The sequence below is a fragment of the Trachinotus anak genome, unplaced genomic scaffold (assembly GCF_046630095.1).
Source record: "Trachinotus anak isolate AG129_WGS33_773 ecotype Australia unplaced genomic scaffold, CSIRO_AGI_Tana_v1 ptg000052l, whole genome shotgun sequence".
In the NCBI taxonomy this organism is placed as follows: Eukaryota; Metazoa; Chordata; class Actinopteri; order Carangiformes; family Carangidae; genus Trachinotus; species Trachinotus anak.
In genome coordinates this window covers 294,807-308,983 of record NW_027273903.1, presented here as the reverse complement: position 1 = coordinate 308,983, position 14,177 = coordinate 294,807, and the positions used below count along the sequence as shown (strand labels likewise).

General features: G+C 42.6%; 1 protein-coding gene across 4 annotated transcripts in view; it reads right to left on the bottom strand.

Annotated features, from left to right (window-relative positions):
- LOC139615444 (bone morphogenetic protein receptor type-1A-like) overlaps positions 1-14,177 on the bottom strand; it is a 42,240-nt gene that overhangs the window by 25,839 nt on the left and 2,224 nt on the right. For 3 of the 4 annotated variants that reach the window (XR_011687373.1, XM_071473412.1, XM_071473415.1), the window contains exon 2: positions 1,553-1,666. The exons of the other annotated variant lie outside the window; for it this stretch is intronic. The gene's annotated coding sequence lies outside the window, so the exon portion shown is untranslated. The remainder of the gene's footprint in view (positions 1-1,552; positions 1,667-14,177) is intronic. 4 annotated transcript variants of the gene reach the window in all.

Below are 14,177 nucleotides of genomic sequence, written 5' to 3'. Positions count from 1 at the left end.
TGAACCATTAGATGTTGTGACACTGTTTATATCCTGTAGCCAAGTCTTTATATCTTGTTGTAATGAGCTGAGCTGTTTCACGGTTTGTCCAGGACTGCTAAAACCTTTCAGTCTCTTCAGACATTCACACTCTTCTTTATCATCATCGTCATCATCAGGAGGCATCTGATTGGTTAAGATTCCTTCTGCAGCAGGACACCGAGTCCACACAGGCAGTCATGAAGAAGTGGTTTTTACATCAGTGTCATGAAGTGGGTGAACCACTAACACACATTTCTGTGTAGAACACACTTTTTAATTTTCTGTTTTCAGTCTGAAACCACGTGAAGTTAAAAACTGCAGTCGACCTCATCAGCGATCCAGGCCAGTCTGGTCCAGGCCTGGTCCTGATCTGATCTAAGCCGGGCTGCAGTAAGAGAGTGCAGTGTGCTGGGCGGTGGGGGCGGGGCTGCTGAGGGACATATGGGAGTGATTTTGTGCTGCAGACTGACCGGCTCTGTTTGAAGGTCTGAAACAAAGGCAGCAATCTGCCTCGTTTCAACACACAATCACATTCTCCAGAAAGCTCTGAGGAAAGCCTGACTTCATCACAGCTGATGAGTCTGAGAACAACATCACAATAAGGCCTGACCCTCCACAGACTCATCCACGGTGTCTGGGTGATGGAGACAGAACCAGACTCCTTTCAGACCGTCACTAGATTTAATCTCCTCTTCACCACATCTCTAACAGAAACAACTGTGATCTGCATCCACTCAAAAGTCTAATGTCATGTCAATCAGTGGCTGTAACCAACCATCATTTTCATTACTGACAATCTGCTCTTTACTTTTGTGATCGATCAATCAATCGTTGATACATTGGTTTAATATTTTAATTAAAATATTTAAGTAACAATGACAAAGCAGCTGACCCTTTTCATGCGAGATGCTGCAATGGAGAATATTTGTTTTACTTCTAATCTATCAATCAACTAATCATTTATCAACTCAGTGTTGCAGCATTAAATGAATTCTACAGAAATGTTGCTGCCCTGCATAACTTCACCTCCAAGACACACACAGACAGACACACATTCCAGACGTTCTTCTCAAACACTCCACCTATGACACACACACACACACACACACACACACACACACACACACACGCTTACTTTATGAGGCATTACTTCACCTACATCACACTCTCAGATCCAGATGCAGCCTCCAGACTCCGTGTAATCAGCTCTTCCTGCTCTGTGGTTATTAATCAAACCAGATGACAGCTCAAATGACCCAATCAGAGCCCCAGTTAAAAGCCAGGATGCCTCCTGATTGGACAGCACTGCCTTCAGCCCTGGGGTCAAGGGTTAATCTCCTCAAAGAGGAGGCCAGGGAGGGGGGGTTTGGATAATCAAGTAATCATCTATGCCCACAAAAGAATAATGTTTGTGTGTGTGTGTGTGTGTGTGTGTGTGTGTGTGTGTGTGAGAATGTTTTTCATGTGACCACAATAAACTTCCTGCAGACGTTACACTGACTACAGGGACCTGCAGAGTGTGTTATCATACCTGACTGGTGGCTCCATGGTAGAACAGTGTGTGTGTCGGTGCACGGCTCCATGGGAAATGTAGTCTTGAAGCAGAGGAAGCTGGTTAGATCAGACAAGCATCACAAACACCATCCTGAGGAACAGAGATGAAGAAACAAGCATGTCGTGACTTACATGATCAGACTAAGAAAAACATCCAGGACTCAGTGGTCTCTACTCAACATGGAACAAAAGTATCTTTGTTTTCAAAGCAGGGAGTGAAGAGTGTGGTTAGTCCAGGTGAATCACCAGGTGAGAGCCTGTTGGCATCAGTGAAGCAAACTAACACCAAGAGATCATGTATCTATCCTTTAGAATCAACTAAAAACCATTAACAACCCCTTTGTAGAATCTGCTCACCACCACAAAAACCCCTTGCACACCATCAAGTCCATTAGAGCCTAGACCCCTTCAACGATCATTGGAGCTGTCTCAAAACCTCAGTATATCTGAAACCTTTTTTAAGACCACTAAAACAGAAACAAAGACCTTCGGAAAGGATGACATAGACACCCATGGTGGCTCCTGATTGGCTCTTCTCAGCCTGGACTACCAGTGGTGAAAAAACATGGATAATGAAGTGTTCCTGACCTTGTTGTCTTTGCAGCAGCTGTTGTTCAGTTCAGTTCTGTATTTGAATTCTACAACTGTCTTTTTGCTGTTCCTCCATCAGAGGATTTACTGCAAAAATCAGCTGAGCACACCTGCAAGTAGACAATCAGCTTCCTGTTTACACCGGCTCTCGTACGCCCAGTGTCTGTGAGTGGTCATGTATGTCTCTGTTCTCAGGTGTGTTAGTATGGACACAGATCGTTTCTGATGTGGAGCTAAAACGCTCATCTGGACGGATGACAAGTGTCAGTAGTAGTAGTGTGGATGTAGCCTCAATCACACCAAAAATGGATTTAGTGAACCACTGAAGTCCACTAAATCCCCTGAAGGATCAATGGACCCTCATTCATGAGATCCTGAACTGCTCTTAGGCCTATCAGTGACTCCTTGCATCCTGTCAATTCTTCTTGCTTCCTATTGTCCAGTTGGACAATTAATCAAAATATAATTGAAATCACAATTTTAAATCACAATACAGCTTAACACAGCATCCAAACCCCTGGAGATGATATTTTTTGATGAAGATAAAATGTGTCACAACACTGATGTATTTTTTAGCAGCATAAATATTGTGGTGCTACAGAGACGCCTAAAGATCATAATCTCCAGACATGGAGCAAATCACTTTTGAATCATGTAGTCCTACTTCCAATGACTCCTTGTATCCTCATGCTGACTCATGCCACCTTTTTTAAGACCACTAAACCCCCTTGAGGACTGATTATAGTCTTGCAGAGCCTCCTCCAGGACTCTGGGTGTGCTTCATCATTGGATCAGTGTTGATGTCAGTGTGTCTGTGCTTGTTGTTAGTGAGGAGATAAGTGAAGCAGTGTGGCCGACAGTCTCTGTGACAGAGGCCTTTTTCTTTGACAGCACAGAGCTCCTCAGAGGAGAAACACCAGAAATGTACAACTGGCTGAAATGTTTCGTACAAACCAAATTATTTATTGTTTGGTTTGTACAGAACCAACATGATAATCAGACTCTTCTTAGTCTAACCTGATGTGGAGCTAAAAATGGAAAAATTTGTCCTGATTTTAGAGGAAAGATCATGGTGTCATTACATCGTGAAGAGTTCGTCCTCTGGAGCACAGAGTCAAATTGTTAAAGACTGAAGGTTGTTGAGACGTTTAACACTGTGGGTTCAAACAGAACAAACTGACTGGAGATCAGCTGAGAAGCTCCACCCTGCTGCTGCCAAAACCAACAACACAGCTGGAAAACCTACTCAAGACACTGTGGAAACTGTTGATGAGCTGACCAGCAGCTTCAGTGTGTGCGTGTGTGTGACAGAGTGTGTTTTCAGCTCCACCTCATTCAGCTGCTGAGTTATTATAGAACAGACGAGGAGAAAATAGATGTCCGAAGACGGGGGCTGAGAGCAGTCACGAGGTTGGCAAAAAAAAAAAAAAAGCTGCTGCCACCCTGTCTGTCTCTTTCTTACACACACACACACACACACACACACACACACACACACACACACACACACACACACACACACACACACACACACACACACACACACACACACACACACACACACACACACACACACACACACACACCTCCTTTATGGATGAAGAGGTGGTGCCAAGGCGCAGAGACAGACAGAGGGAAAACCAGATCCTGCTCTGAAGTGATGGACTCAAACTAAACCTCCACCTGCGGAGGGAAATGTAAATGATGCACTTATCATCAAAAGAGGAAACAGCAGCTCTGAAAACTGTAGAATAAACCAAGATGTACAACAGTTAATACCTGTAAGTTGTGTTTACAACATCTGTCTCCACACTTATTCCTTATTTTTCAAATAAATCACCTGATTTTATTAAACATAAAAAACAAAGACACATGACCGTGACCAGGAATACTGTCATAAACATCAAGTCTGATGACTGACTCATCATTGAGTCTTTGAGACCAGCTGCTCCAGCTTCTCACCTCAGTGCAGATATACTGACATCAGAGAATATATCAACCAATAAAGACATGTTTAGAAATGTTGTCATTGTTCTAAAGACAGGTTTTTTACACTCATGATTTACAGCTGTTAAAGGGTCAAAGTTCAGATGACAGTGACTTCAGTAGTTCTATGACCTACAACGACTAAACAGTTATTTACTGTTCAGTCACCTACTGCTGTCTAACTCCTGATAAACTGATGTAAACTCCATAATATCTGATGTTCAACAGGTGACATTTTAAACCTTCATTCAACCACCGGAAAATGAGCTGCAGAGGAAGGTGGGAGGAGATTGATGATGTCAGAGGTTTTATTTCCTCGCACACCTTTCAGTCAAACCTTTAACATGTGGAGATGTTCAGAGTTTCATGAAATCCAGAAACCAAGTTGGAGTGAGATGAGGAGGAGGAGCAGGAGGATGATGATCTTCCTGTTTGTGCACTCAGTCAGTAACATCTCTCTGGGCTGTTCACACACAGCGACCACACATTTAAAGGGAACGCAGCAGGAAAACAGCAGCACTGAGGTCATCTCACTGGACATGTCTGAGACCTCCACGTTCTCTGTCCATACTCTTTCTTAAAGATATTTTTTGGGCATTTCTCCCTTTATTTGACAGGACAGTAGAGAGTGACAGGAAATGGGCAAAGACAGGGGGAGAGACATGTAGGAAAGAGTTGGGCTGGTCGGGAGTTGAACTGGCACTCGCCTGCTTAGAGAAGCAGTGCTCATGTCGTACAAACCCGAACCACTCACCTATTGGGTCACCCCTCTCTCTCCACACTTTAACCTCATCAGAGTCACAGATTATAATATATTATGTATCTATCTATGGCAGGCGAGTTGCCGGTTCGACTCCCAACTGGTCCGACTCTGAATGGCATTCCCCCTCTCTCTGCCCCTTTTCTGTCACTCTCTACTGTCCTATCAAATAATAAAGGCACAAAATGCCCCAAAAATATCTTAAAAAAAAAAACAAAACACCTGACCTTATCATTTACGCCAGATAGACACACACACACACACACACACACACACACACACACACACACACACACACACACACACACACACACACACACAGACAGTGCTGACACTTGAAGTGCTGACTACTCAAACCTGCAGACAGAGATGACCAGTCTGCTCTCAAGGTTGATTAAGTCCCTGAACACGTCCAAAACAAAGTTTAATTGTTCCCCACATTCTTCACAGCGAACCCCGGCAGTTTTCTCTGGACTGAAGTCAGACAGAGCTCCATGTCTGAGCTCTGACGCAGTTGATGGTTAAATATAAATTCCTGTGTGGTCAGTGACGTGTCAGCTGAAGGTATGAAACCACGGTCTGAGGGGAAAGCTGTGAAACCAGTCCTCACAGTTATGCAGGCTGTGACAGTTCATAAACACACCCCTGTTCTGCAGCTGCTTGTCTGAGGAGGGTTTGTAGACTTACACTGTCTCAGTGCTGCTGCCTCTCTGCTTTGTGATGATCTCTTTTCATTGTTTTATATCAACGTTTAGTCAGTAAGGTTGGTGTTACTCTTTGTGAGACAGGTGTTACTGTAGCTGTTGGTCCAACAGCATCTTGTTGCCAGGAAACATCTGAAGATTTGCATCGTTTTATCATCTCTTGCTAACAGGACATCCCAGAAAACGGCCACTGCAGGCCTCAAAGAGCCTGTGTGTGTGGCAGTCCGGGTGCATGGCAGGCTGGATGGAGGCAGGAAGTGGAAGCAAAGCGTTCAGATCCTGATCGCAGCGGTTAAAGCCAGCAGCTTTCACAAAACCAACAGAAGAAGACGAGAGCAGAGCGACGAGTGTGGTGACTGGGAGGAGAGACTAATGCCGTCAAAGTCCAGCAGCAGCCGGAGCTAACTGAAATTAAATACCAGAAACAAAGAGGGAGCAAGGGGGAGGGGTGCTGCATTCACAGGAGCCCGGCAGAGTGGGAAAACTCAGTGATGAGTTTTGTGTGATGGACTGATGTTTCTTCATAGCTGCAGCCTGCAGGACTGCCAAGAATATAAAACCACCTACTGCGGGGTCCTGTTTTGCCTGGAAACCATGTCCCTGCAGGATCCCAGCCCACCACACAGAAAGACCACCGTTTTAATGCACTAAGACACAGTGAGTTAAAACTTTAACACACCATCTTGGTCTCAAACCTCTCTTCTTCCAAACAGGTTTGATGGTTAAATGTCAGTTTCTACTCACATGAAAACAAGACTGACCTGATGTATATGTATATGTATATATGTGTGTATATGTGTGTATATATATATATATATATATATATATATATATATATATATATATATATATATATAGATAGACATATATACGTAGACACACACACACACACAAACATATTAATGATAAACTGATGATCACAATATTTACTTTTCTGTCAATAATCTAATTGATTAATTGAATCACTGCAGCTTCAATTCACAGTGAACAGACATCAAACTAGTCAGGTGACTGTCAGGTGACTGTACAGCTGCTCATCAAGATAACTTCTTCTTTGAAATGAAAGAATCACTTATACTGCACAACAACAACCAACATGAATTTACACAATGACACCAGACACCACCTAGATCAGCCATGTTGACCACAACCACAACATCTGGCCTCACTCATTAACAACTGGAGAACTTCCCAACTCAACAGCTGAGTAGAGACGCACTGAATGATCAGGCAGCAGGATTACCAAGAAAGGAAAAGCAAATTCCTCTAACACTGCTAACATTAGCCACACTCGGCTGCTGGTGCTAACACTGCTAACATTAGCCACACTCGGCTGCTGGTGCTAACACTGCTAATGTAAGCCACCCTCTGCAACCCAACATGACACCAACCAGCCTGGTGTTTCCCAGTAATTAAACTGCAGCGGCCCGTCACAGTTTGACACTTCTCATAACAACATAGAAGATCTGTAACATGGTGGTTTGTGCTGTTGCTTCATGAGCATTGATTTACTCAGCTAATTTTCCAGCCAATCCACAGAGGAATCAGTCAGTTGGAACAAACCAACAGACTACATGTGATTGGGTATTCCATCATCTGGTGTAACAGATTTTAGTTTATGAAGCTTTTACAAATGGGCCGATCCACATTTTTTCAGTTACGATCCGATTCCGATACACAATTGCCAATACCGATACAAGAGCTCTTTTAACTTTAATATTATTATTGTTGGTTTTGTGTTTAAGGTTATATCATGAGGTTAAATAAACCACACAGCATTTCTTATTAAGATGAGTGACGACACTCGGTTGTATAGTTCGGGTAAAGCCATATCTGAAATATATTTTCTGGATGGCAGATTATACTTGGGCTCTAAGTGCTCCAACAGGCTGCGAAATCCAACATTTTCCATGACAGATAGTGGTTGGTCATTGAGTAATGAAATGGAGCAACTTCTCTGTGATCCCTTCAGCCTTTGAGTTGTCTGCTGGATGTTTATCGCATTTCTAGAAAGCATCAGTGCGAGTCTGCTGCCTGGTGGTGTTGTCTTGTCCCTTTGCTAGCTGCTGTTTCACCTGAAACCACTGCAGGTGCTTGATTAAATTGGTTGTATTGTACAATTCAACCCTACTTCCACCCCTCAGCACGGCAGCTTTACACACATTACAAGCAGCTGTCTTGCTTTTCTGTGTTTCCAGGCTAAAATATCTCCAAACAAAGGACAGTTTAGTCAAACCAACAGCTAATTTTATTTGCCCACTAAGTTACACACTGAAGTTGCCGAGGGTTCATGGTCAGATGTGGAATGGAATCTGAATTGGTTAGGTGTCTCATGTTATGTTAAGGCGGGTTCATGGTCCAGTGCAAGCTGCAGACTGGAACATGGACCAGTAAGTGGATCGGCCCTGTCAGTCCAATATCCGAACAGTGAATGATGTCAATATTAAATCTGGTGGGGCGCCTTGGTGGCTCACCTGGTAGAGCGCATACCATTAAGGCTTAGTCCTACCTGCAGCGGCCCTGGGTTCGAATCCGATCTGCGGCCCTTTGCTGCATGTCATCCCCTCTCTCTCTCCTGTCACTCTCTCACTGACCTATCAGATAAAGCCATTAAAAAGGCCAAAAAAATAACTTAAGAAAAAAAAAAAAAATCAAATCTGGTACAGATATAGGATCGGATTGGGCCCATCTCTAAAAGCTTTCTAACAGAATTAAAATTTAACTAAAAGAAAAATTCACTTCAAAAAGTAAAGTATTTGGTTCATCAGTGAAACCTGATGATAAAAGTCATACAAACAGATCGTAGTTGTCATAGTGAGTCGTGGTTTTCTGGTGCAGCAGAGAGACAGAGACAAAGGATCATGTTAACATCATCAGTTAATTTCCAGATAATATCACAGAGGACACAGATGTTTGTCGGCAATGACATGACTCTCTTCACATCAGTGACCATAATGAATGTGACGTACAGATTTACGTTCTCTGTGCTCTTGAAATGTAAATAATCTGAATCAATCACCACAGTGATAACACACAACTTCAGCTCCTACATCAACAAAATCCTGCAGAGCAGAAATGTGTGGTAAAGGAACAACAGTCGAGAGAACAACCACAGTCAGACCAGCTGGTCACCTCCTACAGTCAGACCTACAGTCAGATCAGCTGGCCACCTCGTACAGTCAGACCTAGAGTCAGACCAGCTGGTCACCTCCTACAGTCAGATCAGATGGTCACCTCCTACAGTCAGACCTACGGTCAGATCAGCTGTTCACCTCCTACAGTCAGACCTCTACAGTCCATTGTTCTGTGATGTGGTTTTGTTGTGAGCTCTACATAAAGATGTGGTGAACCCTTCAGATTTTGAACTTTAGAGGAATGCAGTCCGCTGCTGTCACATGACCACACAAAATCACACACAACCAGAAATAATCTTATTTTCTCAACAGTGAAGAAAGGCAGACCCCAGCCCCACTTCCTGTTAGAGTGAGGGATGTTGTCTGTCCCTGGTGTGGTGAAGCCATCTGAATTATTCACTGGGATGGGCTGCGTGTATTTAAAGCAGAGATCAATACCATTGAAGGACAACTGGAGCCGCTGGTGAACATGGAGGCTGCTTCAACCTTCAGCTGGAGTCAGAGGCGTCGCAGAATGACCAAAACATTAAATCTGGTTTGAAAACATGAAACTGGTTGTAACTGACATAAGTGACTGAGTATAAGAACACTTGATTAGAATTCAAGAGGCAGAAGCTACTACTACTGCTACTACTTCTACTATAGATGATCAGTCCTGCGGCTAACAATCATTTGCATGATGACTGAATCTACTCATCATTAGTTTTGATTTCTGAAAACTGTTGAAACATGTTGAGCTGAAGGAGACATCTTCAGATGTCATACTGTTCACCAAGTCGGCCATTAATCCACCATGAGTTAATCCAACTACTCTGATGATCAATCAATTGATTCAATAACACAAAATCAATCAGCAACTCTTTTGATAACAGTTTAACACAACAGTTTTTTTCAGAGTTTGATGTTCTGTTGTAATTATCACACTTTAGGGATCATGTCCTGCTGTAAGATGCTGTGAAGGATATTAGCTGATTAATGGATAATTAAACTTTAGTTACCTTAAACACTGTTTGAATTTACCTCTTTAACACTAAACCAGCTTTCACTGTGTACTACTACTACTACTGGTAATATTATTATTACTACTACTACTACAACTACTTCTGAGTCCAGGTCTGATCTCAGTCTGTCTCAGTCTGAATCAGTTTCACCTTTGCCACACATCCAGAAGAATGAAAACACACGGTGCAGGATATAAAATATCTCTGCAGGGACGGAGGGGGAGGTGGAGGAGATGAAGAATCGTCCCTCTGTGCTCGGCTCCCATTTACTGCCTTTATTTATCTGCTGTGCTGCAGCAGAGGCTGGACGTATGGAGGAGAAGGAGGAGAGAGGAGGATGAGGAGGGGGAGGGGGAGGAGGGGGTGGATTGCATGTTTTCCTCCCCGGCTCAGCCACTCTGTCTCCATGCCGCCGGGGGGGTGGGGGGCGAGGCAGACATAGGAGAGCTGGAGATGTGAAACCTGATCTGCCTCCCTTCTTCCCTACCTCCTCCCTCCCTCTTCCCTCCACCACTGCCACCTCGCCAGAAAGCCTCCGAGACTCGCTGAGTAATCTGATCCTCAGCCTCCAAGACTGGAAACACGCTCCAAGAGAGGGAGAGGTGGAGGAGGGAAGAAAAGAAGACATGGAGGAGAAAAAAAGAGAGAGAGGGATAGAAATAGAGCAGAGGAATGAGAGATCCCCGAGCTCAGACTCCAAGACTGAAAAGACTCCCAGGAGAAGGAAAACCAAGCGGAGGTAAACTGAGTGTGTGTGAGTGTCAGTGAGTGAGTGAGTGTGTGTGTGTGTGTGTGTGTGTGTGTGTGTGTGTGTGTGTGTGTGTGTGGGAGGGGGGGGGGGGTGTTAAGGAAAGAGAAAGACAGAAAAAGAGAAAATATCTGTGAAGAAAAGAAACAAAGATCTCGATCTGAACTATTTTCAATATTCAAAGAAATGTTCAGTCTCAACTAAAATGTGAAACACATTTTCTAAGTTATTTTTCTTACTGGTTCTAATAAAGAGGCAAAAACAGTGAAACTGAAGAAAGAAAAAAGGAGAATGTGAAGAGGAGAAACAGATGAAGGAAAAACAAACTGAGGGAAACTGAAACACATGAAAACAAACACATGACAGATTTTCATCCACTCATCATGTTCATTTCTGACACAATGAAATTTTACATTTTGCTCTCAACAAAAACAGAAAATAATCAGTCAATCAATAATTGACCGTTAATTCTTAATACAACGAACTGAACAAAGTCACTAACACATGCGAGGTGCTGGACTGGGAATTGAACTACCAACCCTGAGAAGAACTCTGAACCCGACCATCAACAACAGGACACACAGTTACACTGATGCTGCAGATCAATGATCAATCACCTGTGTTGTCAGCACTGACTACAACCCCTGATCAGATCTTACTGTGACTCCACCTGGATTAACTGGACTCTCCCGGGGCAATGGTCTGGTCCCAGTACAGAGATCAGGACTGAACAGGGTCTGTCACAGATCCAGTATAGACTGAATGATACACAGTGGACAAACACATGGAGGATCTACAGATCAGGATCTACAGGACCAGGGCCTACAGGATCAGGATCAGGACCCACAGAACCCTCCTTTTTGTACCTTCATACTGTCCTTAGAACAAAAGTCCGAGTGTATCTGTCTATTTATAGGATGATCAATACCTTTTCTACAGGAAACTTAACCCTATAATGCCAAATGCATCAAGTTTGATACAAGCATTTCTGAGACCTACTGCATCACCTTACGGTAAAAACTTCACTCAAAACCCTCTTGTATCCAATCTGATACTTGTCTTCCAACCCCTGGTGGATATCTTTATCACTAAAACAATTCAAACACAGTACATGGGACAATCCAAGTTGGCCACCTTCAGATAGTTCCCAACTCACTGGATCAAGGTAAAGAAAACTGCGATTTTTACGATTTTCCAGTGACATTTTCTTTGAATTTTTTGTAATATTCTAACATGAACACTTAATCTGTTGAAGCAAGTTATAATTACATAATTTTTTGCATTTTAGTATGTAGTAAAATCGTGTATAAAATTTGGAAAAACCTATATGCAAATAGTTTTTTGTAATTTTTTTTTTTCAAATTTTGTGAAAGGGCCAAATAAAGGTTCCAGATTCAAGAAATCAGAATTTTCTGTCCATTATTTCTGGGGTCGGGCATTACAGGGTTAAAAATAAAAACTTTTCATTCCATTCCAGTCTCTTTATGGTCAGTCTACTCTAAGCTAGAATATCAATAAAATGCTCAAAAGGGGGACTTCGGATGCTGCAATAATGTCTACATTTTGACCAGTGCAGCCATGTTCACAACAAGATCTTGTCCGAAAAAAGTTTGGTGATCGCACTACCTTTTTTTAATGACCCGCTGCCAACCAGCCCTGGCTACTAAAGCGATGCTATAGGCCAGTCCACATCAGAAAACACCCTGCACATAAATGTTGCAATGGCCAACGAATGATTTTAACTCAACGAAATACGTGTAGCAGGACAGAAACACATTTTAACTGAAGAGACTCAGGTTTTACCAGACGAGATGGATTCCAGCGGGAACACAGTTCTGAAGGAGAGAGAAGTTGGATATTGACCAGAGCTGTTGTGGACAAGGTAAACGGCAGCTGTTTTAATCCGTATTGTCGGTCTCTGAGGGAGAGTTTAGGGGAATGACTGGCTAGACACTGCTGTGCATGTTATAACTTCATAACAACAAATGTTTGATTGCACAACGTGTCAAATCACACGGGAACAGGTTTACAGCTTAAGTTCACGATCATCTCACATGTATTTAACAGACATGAGCATCACAAATTATTTTTAAAAAATACGGCGTGAGGAGACAGACCCCCCCCCACCCCCCACCCCCCTCCAGCCCCAGTTACCACCATAAGTACATCCCAGATCTGTAGAAAAAAGGGTATAATAATATAATAATAATAATAATAATATATTATATAATATATAATAATAAACCTCCAGACTTGACTGACTTTAATCAAACTGTAGAGTTTCATGGTTTTGTCTGAAATCAACACTGAGATTAAAATGGAAGTTATTATTATTATTTGACTTATTTGGTTAATAAAACAAAAAAACTGATTATAAATAAAACTGGAGTCAATAATGAATTATAAGAATAATCACAACTAAATAAAAAGGATTAGTCATTGTAGGAAACACAATGAAAACAGTTATAAAGGCCTGTGAATGGTCAGATAGTCCATGTGTGAACAGGGAGCGCTTGATTTTGATGCACCTGAGCAGCCACTAAGGGTATACTCAGTAATCACAGCTGACTGACAGATGATGATGATGAGTGCAGATGATGATGAAGAGTGCAGATGATGATGAAGAGTGCAGATGATGATGAAGAGTGCAGCTCTTCAATCATGTGAACCTGTCACATCCTCCAGCAGAGGAGAAGCTGCTCATGGACACCTCAGCAGGGTGGAGGATTTCACACCTCACACCACTGACAATAATCAAACACACTCCACGTGTTGAAGTACTCAGATCCTTGACTTCAGTAGAAATACTCTGTGTACTACACTGACATATTATTTAAGTACAAATATAGAGGTACAATCAGAAAAGTGTGCTTGCATACTGTTAACTTATTAACCCCGGTCTACTGATCAGCTGATTATTTTGTTTTTGTTCATTGTAAATCTTCAGAAGAGAGCCGTCACAATTATCTAAAGTCACAATTATCTAAAGTCACAATTACTACAGTTGATTTAAATTATTAAAGGTTAATGCAGCACATCTTCACACATGAGGAGCTGAAGCTTTAACTATGATCAGATTACTGACAGATTCATTTTCTGCTGATCAATCATTTCAGCTGGACGTGTTTATCACAAAGCTTCATATTTCATCAGCTCTGATTCTGTTCTGTAGTTAGTGAATCTTCACCTCAGAGCAGCTGTCAGGTAAATGTGCTACAGTCAAATATGTCCCTCTGAAACATGGAGGAGCAGAAACTAAAGAAAATAACCTTTAACTGTCCTTCAGCACCTGAGTAAATCCATCACTGATCCTCAGACTCCACATTCATTCAGACCAGAACTGAGACCCACATCCAGGACCCACTCAGGTTCAGCTGACTGACTTAGACCCAGGTTTAGATGCATTTACCAAATCCTGAACCCCTACAGGTTTCACTGAACTGTTCTGGTTTTCCAGGAACGTGTAGCAGCTGATGAAGACCTCTTGGTTCCCAATCAGCACATCTGAGTTAACAAGAGGACGCCTGGTTTATATTAACGAGGAGCTGCAGTCATGAGAGCTGGACAACACAACAACACTGAGGTCACATCTGTACAGCTGCACTCAAAAAGTGAACTTTGACCTCTCTGCTTTAAAACTAGGATCTGTGGCCCTGCCCCCACCACCTACAAAAAGAG